The following is a 16,860-nucleotide window of genomic DNA, read 5'->3' as shown; positions in this document are numbered from 1 at the left end:
ACTAAAACCGGAGCACCCTTCTCTCCCACTTAACTACAATAACAGGACTCTGAGAGTAAAAACCAGGCCCTAAAATCTGGCAACTCTAGTTGGAGAGCTGACTGGGGTGGGGGGGGGGGTGGCACTGGCCAGGTAGAAAGTCAAAGATGCCATTTAGAGGGGTCTGTTTGTAGGCCATAAGGTGGACAAAGAACACAGTTTGTAAGGTGGGCAAAGACCCTCTATAGCCAAAATAAATTCTGTTTGGAAAGGAAACCAGGCCAAAATTATGGTCTTTTTTTAAAAAAAGAGCTGATGTTTAAATGCGGCAGCAAATGTAAAATGACAATATGACAATGTGCGCATGCAAACACACACACACAATACAAATTACATCAGGTCAGAGAAACGTGTTGAATGCATGCAACAGATATGCACCTTAACAGATAAGCATTTACCAAACAAAAGATACATTTCTCCCCCTTCATTCTGTTGCATCTCAAAGCCCAGCCGATTAAAGAAGTGACAAAAACATGGGTATTATTTACATAGCTATTAATGTAATTTTACTTAACCCTCCACCCCATAAATCATTTTATAGGCGATGCAGCTAATCTGTGTACAGTTCTTTCATGTACTCTCTACTGTTCCCGTTTTGAGGCTTCATACATCTAATACTGTCTTGCTGCCATAAGCAAATATTTCTGATATCACCCCAGGAGAATTTGCTGCATTACTCATATGGACAAAAGTACAACTCTGCTTACTCACGCTTTGTAAATCTTCTTGAATACAAGCATCTGGGAAAGCTGTGAGATGCTGTCGCAAATGTCTACAAGTGCCCATGTCTTTTGGGGAGAGGGATACAATAATCAAATGCTATTTCTATTAAAATATTTTAAGACTGCAGGGAAGGAAGGAATATTATATGCGCAGGATCACTACTTTTCATTTCAAAGTATTAAAAAGTCTCAGGAAACAGAATCTGGCACTACAATTCTGATACTACTTGTGAGTAAGAGGTTTCAGGCAGCTAGCCAAACTCTTGATGCAGGGGACGAAGCCAAGAATGGGGCTCCTATTTTCCAAATGACAGCTAGCTAAATTTGGAAGAAGTTAGATGAAGGCTGTTTTGGGGAGGAGGGAAGAGTACAAAAATGCTTGTTGAGTGTAGCCCAGATTCTAAGAAAGGAAAAAAGTTCCTTATGCTCTCAATTTTCTTTCTGCATCAAATGTTGTTTCTCCTCTTTTTGAAATTTATTTGAAAGAGAAGAGAACATATTTTTGGCAACAGGAATGTTTAAATGTTTCAGTAACAGCTGTGCAAATGCACACTGAACTGACTGCAATAATATTAGGAGCTGAGCTACAGTTTCTTTTGCAGATCCTCTTTCTGCTCAAAGCAAGGGGATGCTTACTGCCAACAGTAGTTCCAACTCCATTTATTATGCGATAACATTCAGTGTTAAGTCTATTTTTAGAACTCACACACACACACACAACATGCTTGTGAAACCAGGAAAAGGCAACATGAAACAAGGAAAGGTTTCCTAGTGACACAAGCTCCAACAGAAGTGAGATCCTGGAGCTTCCGTAACACTGCATTTCTTTTTTAAAATGCACATGAAGTTTCAGAGAGTCAAACAGATACAAAAAGCTATGCATTACGACTAGAGCTTTTCAAAGTCTACCACTGTGGACATTTTAGCCATTGCTGCAGAATAGCTAACACTTGACTTGAGGATTCATTAGAGGGCCTGATGAAAACAAACAAGATATCTTACTCTCAACAAGCTTTCACCAGGAACCATCACTAGGTAATATGGGACTCCCAGAGAATGTTCTGCTGTAAGATGCTTCAACAGGAAGCGTCCTATGATATTTATTTTCAGCCTTTCTATTCCAGCTCACAAATGTTAAAGGTGCCTCTGAGCTCTTCAGAGCAGATATAGCGAAAGTATTGTTGTCAACAACATGGAAACATTAATAAGAGCCCTAAAGCTGTAAGAGGGTTTAGAGACAGAAGCATCTGTCAGGAGCTTGCTTTACAGTACAAGTGTGCAAAATGCAGCTGTAGGGCTCTAAGTGTACAGATATGGTAATTCACCCTTTTATATCAGTTGCAGACCAGTTTTTCAAAAGTAGAGGTGGACTTGTTATGGGGGTGGGGGTGGGTGGGATTTGATGGGGACCCAAGGATACTGGGGGGGAAAACCCTGACCCCTGGACCCACTCTAGTTGCCCATCCTTGTTCAACATTGTAAGCAGGAACAGCTCCTCACCGGAGGATGCAATGGAGGAAACCTGCTTATATCAGGTTGGATTATTTGCCCACCCATAACCAGTCTGGTTTGTTCTGACTGGCAGCAATGGTCTTCAGATCTTTTCCATCACTTATGGCCAGATCTTTCTAAAACCCACTGGGCGACCTTAGGCAAGTCACATGCTCTCAGCCTGAGGGAAAGGCCATGGCAAAACTCCGCTGAACAAGTCTTGCCAAGAAAACCTCATGACAGGGTTGCCATAGTATTTATTTATTTATTTGGAAATAAGTTGGAAATGATCTGAAGGCACACAACAACAACACAAACCACAAACTAGACACCGCCAGTGTGGTACGCTGGTTTTATTGTTCCATCAGGACTCTGGGAAGCCAGGATTCAACTCTCTGCTCAACCATGGAAACTCACTGGGTGACCATGGGCAAGTCTCATTCTCTCAGCTTCACAGAAAGGCAATGGCAAACCCCATGAGGAAATCTTGCCAAGAAAATCCCATGATAGTTTCTTCTTAGGATTAGTTGGAAACAACTTGAACGCAGACAACAAACACTACACTGACTTGCACAACCCTGAAAAGGATACCTCTCTGGCTTCCCCTTTTGCCACCTCTGAGAAAGTTGGGTAACCGCCTTTATGCCTGTGTAAAACTTGACAGGCTCCCAACCTACTACGACTTTGGCCAACCGGAGTTCAAATCCTCAGTCAGCCACAGAAACCCACTGAGGTCACACTCCCTCAGCCTCAGAGGAAAGCAATGGCAAACTCCTCTTAACACATCTTGCCAAGTGAACCCTATAACAGTTTCACCTTAGGGTCATTTCAAGCTAGAAATGACTTGAAGGCACTCAGCCACTAACAACAACTAAGCCTGAGATCTTCAGCATATAAAATATCTACTCTGCTACTGAACCATAGTTTCCCCCACCTCCCTCCCAAGATAACGGGAAATATAAGAAATACGTACCCATGGACTCAAGAAGTTTTGTTACTGAGTAGTATACGGTTGGCCCTCCTTATCCACAGGTTTTTTAATCCATGGATTCAAGTATCCATGCCTTTAAAATACTCAACAAAAGTATAAATTCCAAAGAGCAAACCTTGATTTTGCCATTTTATATATGGGGCACCATTTTGCTATGCCACTATATTTAGTGGGACTTCAGCATTCCCAGATTTTGTTATCCATGGGGGATACTGGGACCAAGCGCCAGCAGATAACAAGGAACCACTGTATAACTACAGTTGGTCCTTTACATTGGTTGTTTTGACTTTTGCGGCTTTGATTAATATGTTTGATTAATAAGATTTGATTAATATGTTCTCTCTAGAAAACTCTAGGTCCTCCAGCATGACTCTATTGTCAACCTATGCCAAAAGTCACACCGAAGGACTAGATTCCTAAAGAGAACACTTCTGTAGGCATTTGTAGGTCCTCCAGCACAATTTCACGGTCAACTTCTGGCAGGTCTTGGCCACAGAATTGCTCTGGGGGACCTAGAGATTCCTTTCAGGTTAAAAAAAGGTGTTTTATTTGTGTGTTTTTCCACTTTTGTTCCTAATTCCAGCAAATGTGGAGAGTCCACTGTCCTACACTGTAAATAAAACAATGGTGGAAACCACCGTCTCTGAAATCAGTATTTCCACACATCTTAGAAAGCATGCACTTTTGGGACTGGATATCTATGTCTATTCTTCCCATTCTGAATAGCACAGAACACTAATCCTTGGTGATTTCCACCTCAACATAATCGGAGGTTACAATTATGTTTTTAAAAACCCAGAAATTTTCATGTAAGACAATGCACTGGATATTCAGGCGCATTAGGGCACTATTCAAGCACATTTTTCCTCCTCGCACAGATAGTAAGCAGAGCCCATGAGTATCGTCTCTTAAAAGCTAACAGCTTGTTACACAGGTAAATATCACCTATGATTGCCAACAGGCGGCACAGTAATTAGCATATAGCCATGAACTGCTTTTGGAAGCCAGGAGGGGGACATAATTTTAAGACAGAGACTGCAATCCGCACAATGTTCAGCCTGGCATACAAGAGCAGCCTCAGCCCCAGTGACTCCAAATGGGGAAAATCCAGTTTATGTTTCTTGCTTCAAGATCTCAGCAAATCAGATCAAGAGCAGCCTGTGGAACAGGAAGGCAGTGTTACCTGCAGGTTTTAACCCTTCTGCAGCACAATAGGAGCTTAGCCTCTACATACAGAGGATGATTTGGTTTGTAGAACAATCTTGCGGCACCTTTGAGACTAACTGAAATAAAGAAATTGGCAGCATGAGCTTTCGTAGACTTCAGACTTTTACTTCCTCAGATGCATCACTATGTTGTTCTGTTTCTATTGTGCTAAATTGCTTTGCATTTGTTAATAGTCAACAAATAAACCAACAGATGTAAAATGTCTGCTTGGAGCAACTGTCTCACTACTTGCAGGAAGGCAAGAGAGTTGTGCAACTGGCAGACTGGAATACTTCAAACTGGAAGTGCAAACTAAGCCCCTCTGAATAAATATTGCCAAGAAAAACCCATTACATGTTCGTCTTAGGATCGCCATAAATCGGATATGACCTTAAGGCACACCACACACACACACACACACCAGAGAAACAAATCCGTAGTTGCTAAATCTTATTTGATAAATTGTTCTAATGTAGGAACGAAAAGAAAAACAGAACCTCTTAACTGTTCCACAGCATCCTCATTTGGAGGGATGTGGAAAGGTTACCTGAAATATTTAACTGATGCTAAATCGCTAATGCAGCTGTTCTGGCAAATGTACACTCATCTTTTAGAACTCTTGGTTTCTTCAGTTGTTCATTTCGATTCCTTGTTTCTGTGCCACTGCTCTTTTCAATACACACACACACACACACACACACACACACACCCCAAATAGATTTGGTATCCATTTCTTATTTTATTCAGTGAAGCTGGGACACCCATTAAAAACCTGATTTGAGCAACAAGGTCAGCTATCTCCTTTGATGCCAATTATGTAACTTTTTCAAACTTAAAAACATTCAGCAGCACACATAACACTTAAGAGCATGGTTTGGCATGATGTGGGCCCTCCAGGTGATGCTGGACTTTAACTGTCAGCGTTCCTCACTATTGGCTATGCTGACTAGAGCTGGTGTGACCTGCAATCCAGCATCATCCAGAAGACTACAGGTCAATTTTAAGTAGGGTTAAATTTGTCGATTGTGTCAGTTTTAAGTAGGGTTTCCCCCTCCACAATGCAAATGTAGAAATCCACTGGTTTTATACTTGCTGGTTTTAAACGGCATAGACTTTATTACGACGGTAATTGTACAGTACTGAGCTGATCCTGAGCCAATCTCATGAATAATAAATACTTATTATTGATATTAGAGGTTTTTTTCAGCACTCTAAATGCTGCGCAAACATGATGTAGGAAAGAGCACTCTCACTCAATGTACAGTCAAGGATTCCACATAGTAAGCAATAACTCTCTGAGAATATACAGTACTATATACTTGTATTTTTTAAAATGTTTTTGTTTGCCACCTTTCTTCTAAAACCCTAAGGCAATATATATGTTCTACGACCTTCCGCAACTGTCCTGTGAAGAAGGCTATTTTTGAGAGTGACCACTGGGTCCAGTGGCCTTCATGACCAAGTTAAAGTAGAGTCTCTCTGATCTTAGTTGAAGACTCTAACCTACTTCTTATAATACAGGACACATGCCAACCCTACTTATAAAACTGAAATACAAATGCTTCTACAGATCACACCATAACATAGCTTAAAACTAATAAGCAATCTGGTATGTCAAATTCAACATTTAAAAGATTTCATTAGACTTTTTGTAAGATACATTTGAAAATATTCAAACTGTTTGGAATCTTGCATCAATAGTTTACACAATCCTAAGCAGTAAAACTATGCCATTTTAATATAAACTACCCACAGTACTAATGTCACTAATAAGAAGCAGATCCCAACATCTACAGAAATCCATCATTCTCAGCCCATTTTTTGGACCAAGGCATCTCGCAGCCAAACCCCAACTGCACTGAGACTAGAGGTTCATGTGATCAGGTTCCCATTAGTTATGGCTACTATTCTGTTAATGTGTGCGCATATGAACCACACTCTGACATCTTTATGATCTTTTCAAGAAGGTCCCTTCCACATGTAATTTGAAACATGACAGTGTCTGCAATTCAACAACAACAACAACAACAAAGCATTTCCCTTTCAACAAAGTCTTAGGATTTCCCCTAAAAGTGAGTACTTTGTCACAGCAGTTATTTTTAACTGGCAGAACAGAAATCCATGACTAATAAGTTATTCTAGTCTCTAAATTACAACGATGGGCCGGAGGGCTCAGAATAATTTCAGTATACAGTATTTAAAATATTTCTGAAAGAAAAGCGGCTTTAATAAACTAACACTGAGGTGGGGAAGTCAGGAGTCATCTGCAGAGTCTCTTTTGGGGCCGTACTATACGTAACAGTAGTGACCCATTTAATTTAAGGCTAAGTCAGCCTAAATCCCATATAACTTAAGTGTGTGTTGATGTGTGTGTGTACGCACCCACTTTTTAAAACAAAGGAGACACATAGGTACAGGGCACATAAAGCTTCTATCACACTTGGTTATCCACTGTGCAATATATTCCCCCAGGTGTTTTTTGTCCTCGGCAGATCTCCAGTGCCAAAAATGAGTGGGAGAAAGGAGAAAACATGTTGTAGGTGGAAGGCAGGGAATTCTTGGAAGGTGGAGACCTTCCTACCTGGATGCTCTAAAAATCACCTCATTACCAAACCCATCTAGATATGTGATGGCAACACAAGGACTTAAAGAAAATTCTGTCATGACACATCTCCTCAAAGCCCTTACAGCTTTTGGAAATCCAAGCAACAATCCCTATAACAAGCCGAAGAAGCAAGGTTCAATATACTTTTTCTTTGGTGATGTTTTTTGTAAGAAAATAAGATTGGTTCTCCTTGAACCTCCCACCCAACTAATTCTGTCATGTGCACTTAGAAATAAGTTAGATTGCAAAAGGTCTCAAAGGAAAATAAGGAACCACAAAAACAGAGAGAAATTAAAACTTATCACTACAGTATATCTAGGGTTCTCTTGTCCAGAATGCCCAATGTAAGAGCCAGGGCCAGATCCCTGCAACTTGGCTATGTACTGTCAATGGCAGGAGCTACCACAGGACTCTTAAGAGCCAGTGTGATGTAGTGGTTTGAGCACTGGACTAGGACTTCGGAGACCAGGGTTCAAATCCCCACTCAATCATGGAAACCCATCGGGTGACCTCGGGCAAGCCACATACTCTCAGCCCCAAACAAGGGCAATGGCAAACCTCCTCTGAACAAATCTTGCCAAGAAAATCCCACAACAGTTAGACTTAGGAATCCCGTAAGATAGAAATGACTTCAAGACACACAACAAAAAACACAGGACAGATTTCTGGGGGGAAGGGAACAGTGGTGTCCCCATCTGTGGTGTCACCCAATGTGTTTGGGGGGCTACCAGGGGGTGTGCTTGGCCTTCTTCTTTCTCTGCCACCACTGCCAAAGCCAGGAGGGATGCAGTAGGAAAAGGTCCCAACTGGGTGTCACCTCTCTTCTGTGGTGTCAAACTTCTCACACATCCCTTGTGATGTGTAAGGAGTGCAAGGATTCATCAAACTGTTCCTCCTTTGTCACTTTTCATTAGTGTTGACAGAATACAGCTGATTAGGATCAGTGCTATCAAAGTGCCATATAATAAAAGCCCAGAAAATATGCTCTCCTTCACCATGGCTTTAAAATTTCTGGAGATTTTACATCACTATTCCTAAGTGAACTTACAAGGACATAAGCTCCAATAATTGCCAATGGAATCAGTGAAAAGTGTACACATTATTGGCAGCAGGCTAAGTTTCCCCAGGTCATGCAAAAGTAGCAGCAAAAAAGAGAATGCTAATGTTGAGGAAGAGAGGCCTCTTTGCCATTTCCATTACTATTTTATTTTATAAGGTATCCTGGGGCCTGCAGGTTTCTTCTGTTTCAATAAGCAGCACAAACTCTGGACAAATGAAATATTTATTGCCTGTTTGGAGCATGATTCCATTATTTTAAGTACTACATAGAACAGGTGTGTCTGTCAATATGTGTAATTCCTCTTGCATCCCTCTAACAAGTAAGAAACAAGGTGCCAGAACTAAATCAGGTTTCCTGCAACAGGTGGGGAAACACGGCTTCCGTCACTGTATAAACACACGTCTTGCTGAAGAAGACAATTTATACAGTAACGGCCAAGGTTTGAATAGAGTACAACAGCTTTACTAGTAGATACTTAAAATAAATACCATTAAAAGCCACACATACACACACCTCACCAGCCAAAGCTGTGATGACTCAGTCCTGTTACAGAAGTTCTTCTAGACTGTTCAGCTTCCCGGCCAAGCACCTGGATTCCATGCTAATTCGCCAAGGCAAGCCTTTCATGTGGGAGCTCTGTAATGACATGTCAACCTGCTGTTTTAGTCACCAAAGAAATCTATCTGCAACAGTTGGCTAAGGACACAGTCATCTTTAGTTTCTGTAGACATATGCAGTCTTCAGCACAACCCCTGCAGAAATAATTTATTCTAGGAGAGGAATCATAGAGTTGGAAGAGACCGCAAGGGCCATCCAGTCCAACCCCATTCTGCCATGCAGGAAATCTAAATCAGAGCATCCCCGACAGATGGCCATCCAGCCTCTGCTTAAAGACCTCCAAAGAAGAAGACTCCACCACACAAACAAAATAGTGAAGAATTTACTTGTAAACATGGTGTCACGCAGTTTAGGACTTGAACTCTGGACACTTATGCCTTGAGGCTGGGGCCTAGCCTACTGAGTTACCTAGAGCTATATGTGCTCTGGCTCATGAGCCATTTTGACTCATGGAAGAATACACAGCATACGGTAACATGAAACTTGTAAGAGGTACTCTATAAAGCCAAAGGATCCATCAAGGCCTGGTTGAACTTCAAAAAGCTTGGCCTTTTGACTACTGCCTGGCCAACTTGACGCTTGCTGCCCTTTAGACTCCAGCCTAAGTCCCAGCCCTTGATTCAGAAGCATATCACAGAGCTTGGGCTGAAGTACAGTCAGCCCTCCATATCTATGGATTCTTTATCCACAGATTCAAGCATCCAAGGCTTGATAATACTGTATTTTTTATAAAATATACATTCCAAAAAGCAAACACTGATTTTGCCGCTTTATATAAGAGGCACTATTTTACAATGTGACTGTATTTAATGGGACCTGAGCATATACTCAGGTTGGCTACATGCTTCCCATTCCTTAGATAGGGAGACCAAAGGAAGGCCAACACTGTTATATGTGGGACTGATTCTCAATGATTTCTGCCAAGTCTAAGAGACAAAATAAAGAGCATGAATCAGTCAAGCCTTTTGGAAAGGTTTAAAACCAACTCTTTCGGCAACACTGGGCCACCAACCATTGGTGCAGGGTCAACCTTTAACCCAATCTTGTTAGAAATTATGAATCATGTATTCATAATCGCATGGTTATTTGATTTCACCTGCCCTCGGTGTACCCTAAGCGCCTCTTTTACTTTCACCCAAATGAATACTGCTGCTTGGATTCTTTCTGTTGATATCAGTCAGAATGCTATCATCAAGCTTTTCAGACTGCAGTAAAACAAAGGCTCAAGGGGAGGATCCAAGCCACAATGCTGAAAATTATTCTCTCCGATTTGTACAAGAGTTTGTTGGCTTCTGGAGCTGGTGGACCCCTGGAAAGCCTCTCCAGCAACAGCCAGTGGCTGCAGTAACAACCTCTGCCAATGCCTGATTCACAGAGAGCTCTGCTGAGACAAGAAGAAGAAAAATATCCTTGTGTTAATGGTGGGGGCTTTGCTATTAAGTGTAGAAATGCAGATCAGCAGCAGTCCTTGTGGGGGCAATGGGGAGAAAGGAGAAGGGGGGAAAACACAGAATTATCTTAAATTACTTTTACGGTTAACATTTCTAAAAAGTGGAGCCCTCCGAAGAATGGTTTCCGTTTATAGATCCTTTTGCTCCTCTTACTTGCTTGTCTGGCACTTCCGGAGAATACAATCTGAGATTATTGCAGCAACATGGGAGGAGAGAATGCCAGAGCTAGCTAGCTCTCTGAAGGCCCATGTATAAAACCACAATAGCAGTTATCAGACACATGCGCAGTGGGAAGGAAGTAGTCCCCTTCCTCTCAAGTGTCTTCTCTCTACGTCACAATAAACAGATTTTTCTACTGAGGGAAAAGGGAGAGGGACTGTGTTTATGTCCCTCTCTCTGTGTGTGTAGCACTCACACAACAAACAACAAAGCATACTGTAGTACAGATAGCTGAAAATTACAATCTCCCTGCAGGAAGGGATTTGTGGAGTCTGCAAGAATTCTATAGGGAATCCAGGAAATCTCCATTTCAATGCAGGACCAGCAGGGACACTATCTTTTCCTTCAGCTGTGGGGGTGGCTGGCAGGAAAGCAATGAGCAGGGTTTGATATTGGAGAGGGATTCCTGCAGAAAGATGCCTCTGTAGACATGTTTTCAAACAAGATCCAAAAGACAGGGGGAAACAGTTTTAAAAAAGCCCAACAATACCCACAGTTGCATAGCATAGGAAGGGGGCAAACCAAAATAAAAACTAGAGATTACAGACTCGAAGGATGCGGTTTTCTCTTGGTTTAATGCAGTTTTTAAAAATGCCTTGAGCTTCTGCTTGCCAATAATTCTTCGCCAAATATTTTTTAAACTAATTTGACTATGAATATGGATACTTTTTAAATAAAAACGTAAGGATACATTGTAATAGGGTAATGATCAAATGGTGAGGCCAAGCTTGTTCCACAGGGTTGGAGGCCAACACACTGCACTAAAACCAATTAAGATTTAAAACCTGAAATTTACATTTCATTCAAGAGTGCAGACATGCATGCTTTCTCTTGCTCTCTCTCACACACAAACACTTATGCTGCCTCTCACATATTACACACACCTCCTAATGAAACAGCGGGACAGTGGGCTTCTATGACTGAGCAGGGATTCAAACCCAGGTCCCCCAGGGTTCTGGTCCAACACTCAAACCACTACGCCACATGGCTATCAACATTAAAACCCCAAATCTAAATTTAAAAATATAAACATTTTAAAATGTTTTTTAAATCCCAGATTTACCCCCAAAAGACTACAATAGCCTTTCCACATTCGCTGGGGATAGAGGCACAGGACCCCTGTAATAATGGGAAAGTGGCAAATAAAAAACACCTTTTTACCTAAGAGAACACCTCTCTAAGAATCTCTATATCCTCCAGTGTTGGGAGATGTTGACCACAGAACTGCCCTGGAGAGTCAGCAAATGCCTAGGTAAGTGTTTTCTATAGGAATGTCTAGGACAGGTCCTGCATTGTGACTCTATGGACAACTTCCAGCAAAGTTGCATTACACCAATAGTGGTGTGTAAACCCGTGACTATGTATTATAATCTTAAGCAACACAAGAGAACCTCCTCTCTCTGGCCAATGATTACTCTTATAGGAAGGACACAGAAAAGGACATCGTCCGATGACCCCAAAGCATTTGAGTTTGCCATGGGAGGAGGCATCTCTTCCAATATTTCAGCCCCAGAGCTTTAAGGTGCCACCCCTTTGAATCGGGCTTGGTAGTGAATATGCACAATTGATGTACTATAGTTCCATTTAGACAAAACCATCTTTACGGCTAAGATATTAATTCTATACTACTTGGAGCTTCCAGACCATTTGAAAGAATTAACCTTCCATTTTGAAGCCAAGCCCTCCCTTCAGTCCATCTGCCTTGGTCCAGGCCTCGGAGGTTGAGAGGAACTGCTGGACCTCTGACCCTTTCCCGTCACCACTACCTTCTCCTTCTGTGTCATGTCTTTTTAGATTGTAAGCCTGAGGGCAGGGAACCGTCTAACTAAAAGGATTGCATGTACAGCGCTGTGTAAATTTACAGCGCTTCATAAATAAAGGTTAATAATAATAAATAATAATAATAAATTAATGGACATAGCTTCAGCATTAACTAGCTCTGTACATCCAAATACTCCTCTGCCACTGATGGTACATGAGCACTTTTGCACCTGGTATGTTGTGCCATATGTAGGGACAGAAATTAATGGATGCCAATTATTATAATTCTAGGACCCTAATTACATTCCCAACAGGAGTTAATGATGCCTCTTTTGCAACTTCTAGCAAAAAAAGGCCACGTATTTGAGACTGACCAGACACGAATTGGCAAGAAAAGCTTAACCCACACCTGATATAATAGAAGCCCTTGTGCACACACCACACATCTGGTCTAGCAAAGGAGCAGGTTTCATTATGGTTTTCCCCCCAGTTAATTTAAGAACAAAATGAAACGTAGATTCATTTTTCAGATTTTGCATTACAAACACTCAAATAAGGAGTATCAAGGAGGGCAGCAAAGTGCAGCTAGGATCCAGAATCTGTTAAAATCCCAGCTGTGGAGGGCATGCTAGAGAAAACTCTTGTATGTATACATTAGTCAGGTTGAGGCCGCAAACTGCCTCCCACAGACAATTAGGGAAAGCGGTACAGTACTTCTAAAACAAATCAATAATTAGATTATCACAATTTTACAACAGTGAGGGATATCGTTTGATTTTCCATCTCTGGGACCAAAAAAATCTTTGGAACCCACTGTGTCTGTAACAAAACACTCCATGCATCTCGGCTTCCTTGGAGTAGAAATAATCGTCTATAGAAATATGGGTTCTTCTTCTTCTTCTTCGTAATGATGATTGTTTATTCTATGTTGTCTATTTGATGAATATTTGTAAAAATGTAAGGACTGAGGCACTCAGCATATGATTAGCAGAGGTTTCAGGTAAATGTTGAGTAGTATGAGAGGGACCACAAACCAATGCCCAAGGAGTCAAACAGGAATCCCCAAGCAGCCCCTTCTGGGCCTGTCCCTCTCTAAGAAGCAACAGAGCTACGGTGAACCTACTAACTATTGCCAGGTCACAGGATCATTCAGGTAACAGCAGGCTTTTTGCTGAGAAGGAACTACCTGGAGGCAAAATAAGAAATGTGAAGAGGCCAACTTACTCTTCTCAGCTTTACGCCAAACTACCTAACTGACTTATAAATAGCCACAAGTCACACTTATGCTGTTAGTGCCTGTGAAGCATACTCACAGTAGGTAATTGCCTACCGTATACATTCAACAGGTATTATCTATAAAGTAAGTATGGATTCATTTACAAACTGTAGGAAACAGTGGTAAATGAACCTGGGTATCCCATGCGACAGGCAGGGATACTTACTACTACACTGGTGAGGAAAAAACAGTAAGCACATGGTAAATATTTTATAATCTGCTTCTTTGATATATGCTTCAGCTTCTCCTTCTATTTTGTGATTGAATACTGTATTGATTGCCTTTACCTCTGGACTAAAGGGGGGGGCACATTCATTCAGAACAAAGGGTCATATCTAGCCCAATATCCTGTTCCCACAATGGCCAACATATGTCTCTGGGAAGCTCATAAGCGGATCCTAAAGGCAAGTGCCCTCATTCCTCATTGCTCCTTAGCAACTTGCATTCAGTAATTCCATATTTCCATTATGCCTAATAGCTACAGCATGGCAAAGTTAGTTTCTTTGGACTACAACTGCATCCTCCCACCACTCCAACAGCCAGTTTGTCATGATCTGGTGGGTTATAATCTTGGGGAAATGTAGGAATTGTAGTCAAAACAAAACATAAACTTTTCCAAGCTTTGCTAATAGCCATTGGAAGTCTTGCTCCCTCATACACTTGTCAAATTCCCCTGCAAAGCCCTCTAAACTAGCTGCTCCTGTGCTCCTTGTATCTCCCATTCATTCGGATTCCATTTTTAACCCATGCACATCATGGAAAGCACCATATAACTTGATGGTGCTTCAGAATAAGTCTGGAGGAAGAAGTTACTATCTCTGGCCCAGCTCTTTCTTCTATTCCTAATCCCTTCCACAATGACTCCAACTCTCCCGCTGCCACGGACTTATTTACAATTGGCAAACGGTACGTACATTCAGAATATATTTTGCACATTAAAAATTTGCTCACTCTGTGCACATACAATACGGATATCTGTCAGTGGAGGAACAAGAGGGGCTTCGCCTCATCCCATTTTCCCTATGATAAACAGTTTGCCAAGGTTTTATATTGTTGCAAAACCTGTATGGCTACTTCACACACACTACTTTCAACTTCTACACTGCAGAAGAGGACAGCTGAAGAAGACTAAAGCAATGAATACTCTCAGCTTCTTCTGGAATTGACAAATAAAAGGCAAGTTGGATCCACAGCAAACATCCTATGCAATGTTTCTGGACAAAATACAATTTTAATTCACTGTAAATCAAGCAAAATAACAGAATGGAGGAAGAAATAGTTTCCTCTTCTGTACGTAAAACCTTTTTATTTATTAAAAGGAGCTGAAGTCACAGTTGAAAGGGGAAGAGAAAATGTGACATGTAGGAATAACAATCGTTCTGCGGGGACTTTGGCATCTCATAAAAGCATGAAGCTGAATTTAAAAATAAAAAACAACAACTGGCAATTTGCCATCTGGGCTTTAAAAGGAAACAGTGGCTGAGCAATGACGCTGGGAAGGCTTCCAGTCCTGGCCCGGCTGCTGATGCTGCCGCTGTGTCCATAGGTGGTGGCTGAAATGTCTCATTTCTAGGTCAGGAGACCTTCCTTGTCAGCTCCTCTCCCTTTCCTTTTCCCTTCCCCCCCAAACATGCCGTATTTACTTCTAACATTTTGCTTGAAATCACTTCCAGACTAGCATTCCCTCAGCCACAGCAGGAGCAGGAGGAGGAGTACAATGGGAGGCAAAGTGTTCCCTTTTCAAGGGATGGGAGAAAAGAGACGGAGGAGAGCACGGCGTACTCTGCCTTTTGCTGTATTACAGACAAATATTACCTCCATCTCTGTACACCAGACACGCTGTCACGCTTGCCTGAACTACACGCTATTTGGGGAGGGTTCTCTTCAAAACGCACACTCACCCAGACACACAAGTCTTGGCAAAAGCCTTAAAATGTTTCAATTGGAATTTATTTTATGTGAATTCTAAGCTTTTTTTTTTTAAGCTGCGTACATTGACTGTTTCAGGAAAACCCCAGTTCCCTTGAATGGAAAGAGACAGCAAGGTATTCTCAAACCGCTGCTGAAATCTTGGCAGAGAGGGACTTAGTTGCAAACTGCATTCCCTGGTTTCCCTGATACAGGCAAGAGAGCCTTCAGCTTCTTGACCCAATCTTACTCATCGTTCCTGTATCCTCCAAGCAATCCTCTTTCATTCTCTTTGTCCACGCCTAGAGCCACCTCAGCAATCTCCTTCCTTCTAAAAAAGGTTCTTGTATCTCAGGGTTTTAAGTCAGGGGTCAGAAGAAGCCAGTAGCTGGAGTTTGCCCAACTCTTGATAATTAAACTTGCCCCTTCTTCTACAACAGGAATGGGAACGGTGCAGTCTGCAAATCTCAGCATCCAAATCTCAGCATCCTTGACAATTTGCTCTGCTGGCTGGGCAATATGACCAGGAGACTAAGCTAGCTTTTAAGGAAGAGTCACAGTAGCATCATCTGGAGATCCACGTAATTCTCATCCATGTCCTAGAACATTTAAATTGCATGTAACACTGGTTGTGTCCCTCCCAGTGGTATCCCCCCCTTTCATCTGAGGAACACTAATCTATGTAAATGTAGATAAACGGTTAGATATAAAATAGGAAAGACTTGAAATTTGGCCTTGCAATTCAAGTAGCCCCAAGCGTCCTGTTTTGGCCAGCTGATCAAAACGACATTTCCCTCCAATTATGAAGTGTCATACTCTTGAATCAGGAACTGCCTATCAAACTAGAAATGTCCTTCTAATCCACTCCAAAGAAAAGAATAAAGAATGTCCCTCAAGGTTCAACCGGCCAACTGATAGGAACGACTTTCCTCTCCAACATGCCTCTGTTGCTTAGGAACAGGAAGGATGAATTAAGAAGAGAGCTCATTGTTTAAAGACTGCCAAAAGCAGATGAACAAGGCACGCTAAAGATTGCAAGAAGAGGACAAGGGTCCATCGAGTGGCATACGGTGTAGAGCAGTGATGGCACCTTCCTGGAATTTTGGAATCAAGGACAGAGAGGAGGACACTGAAGGGATGGAAGTGGGTTAAAGGCAGTGGGCCACATGGGGATACAATACTCCATGAGGTAAGACGTGGATGAAAAGCTCCATTAACCAAAGCATGTTGACTAGAGAAGTGGTTAAGAAGCATTTTAACATAGGGAAGGACAAAATACCTCTAGATCAGTGGTTTCCAAACTTTGGTCCTCCAAGTTTTGATCCCAGCTGCCAGGATGCTTGACTGTTGGCCAAGCTGGCTAGGGTTTTGGGGAGATAAGGTCCAAAACACCTGGAGGGCCAATGTTTGGGAACCACTGTTCTAGATGATCCCTGAGAATGTTTCACACTACAAGACTAGTGGAATTAATTTAGGGCACACTGAACATCCTTTAACTAGTTTTGTGCCATGA

At 41.8% G+C, this 16,860-nt stretch overlaps 1 protein-coding gene across 5 annotated transcripts in view; it reads right to left on the bottom strand.

Moving 5' to 3' along the window:
• The window catches only part of LOC121917525 (BRD4-interacting chromatin-remodeling complex-associated protein-like), a 77,354-nt gene that overhangs the window by 40,251 nt on the left and 20,243 nt on the right, over nucleotides 1-16,860 (bottom strand). The window contains exon 2 of one of the 5 annotated variants that reach the window (XM_042443568.1): nucleotides 8,628-8,750. The exons of the other annotated variants lie outside the window; for them this stretch is intronic. The gene's annotated coding sequence lies outside the window, so the exon portion shown is untranslated. The remainder of the gene's footprint in view (nucleotides 1-8,627; nucleotides 8,751-16,860) is intronic. 5 annotated transcript variants of the gene reach the window in all.

The sequence above is a fragment of the Sceloporus undulatus genome, unplaced genomic scaffold (assembly GCF_019175285.1).
Source record: "Sceloporus undulatus isolate JIND9_A2432 ecotype Alabama unplaced genomic scaffold, SceUnd_v1.1 scaffold_23, whole genome shotgun sequence".
NCBI classification, from domain to species: Eukaryota; Metazoa; Chordata; class Lepidosauria; order Squamata; family Phrynosomatidae; genus Sceloporus; species Sceloporus undulatus.
The sequence above is the reverse complement of the archived record's forward strand: the minus strand, read 5'-3'. Positions and strand labels throughout refer to the sequence as shown.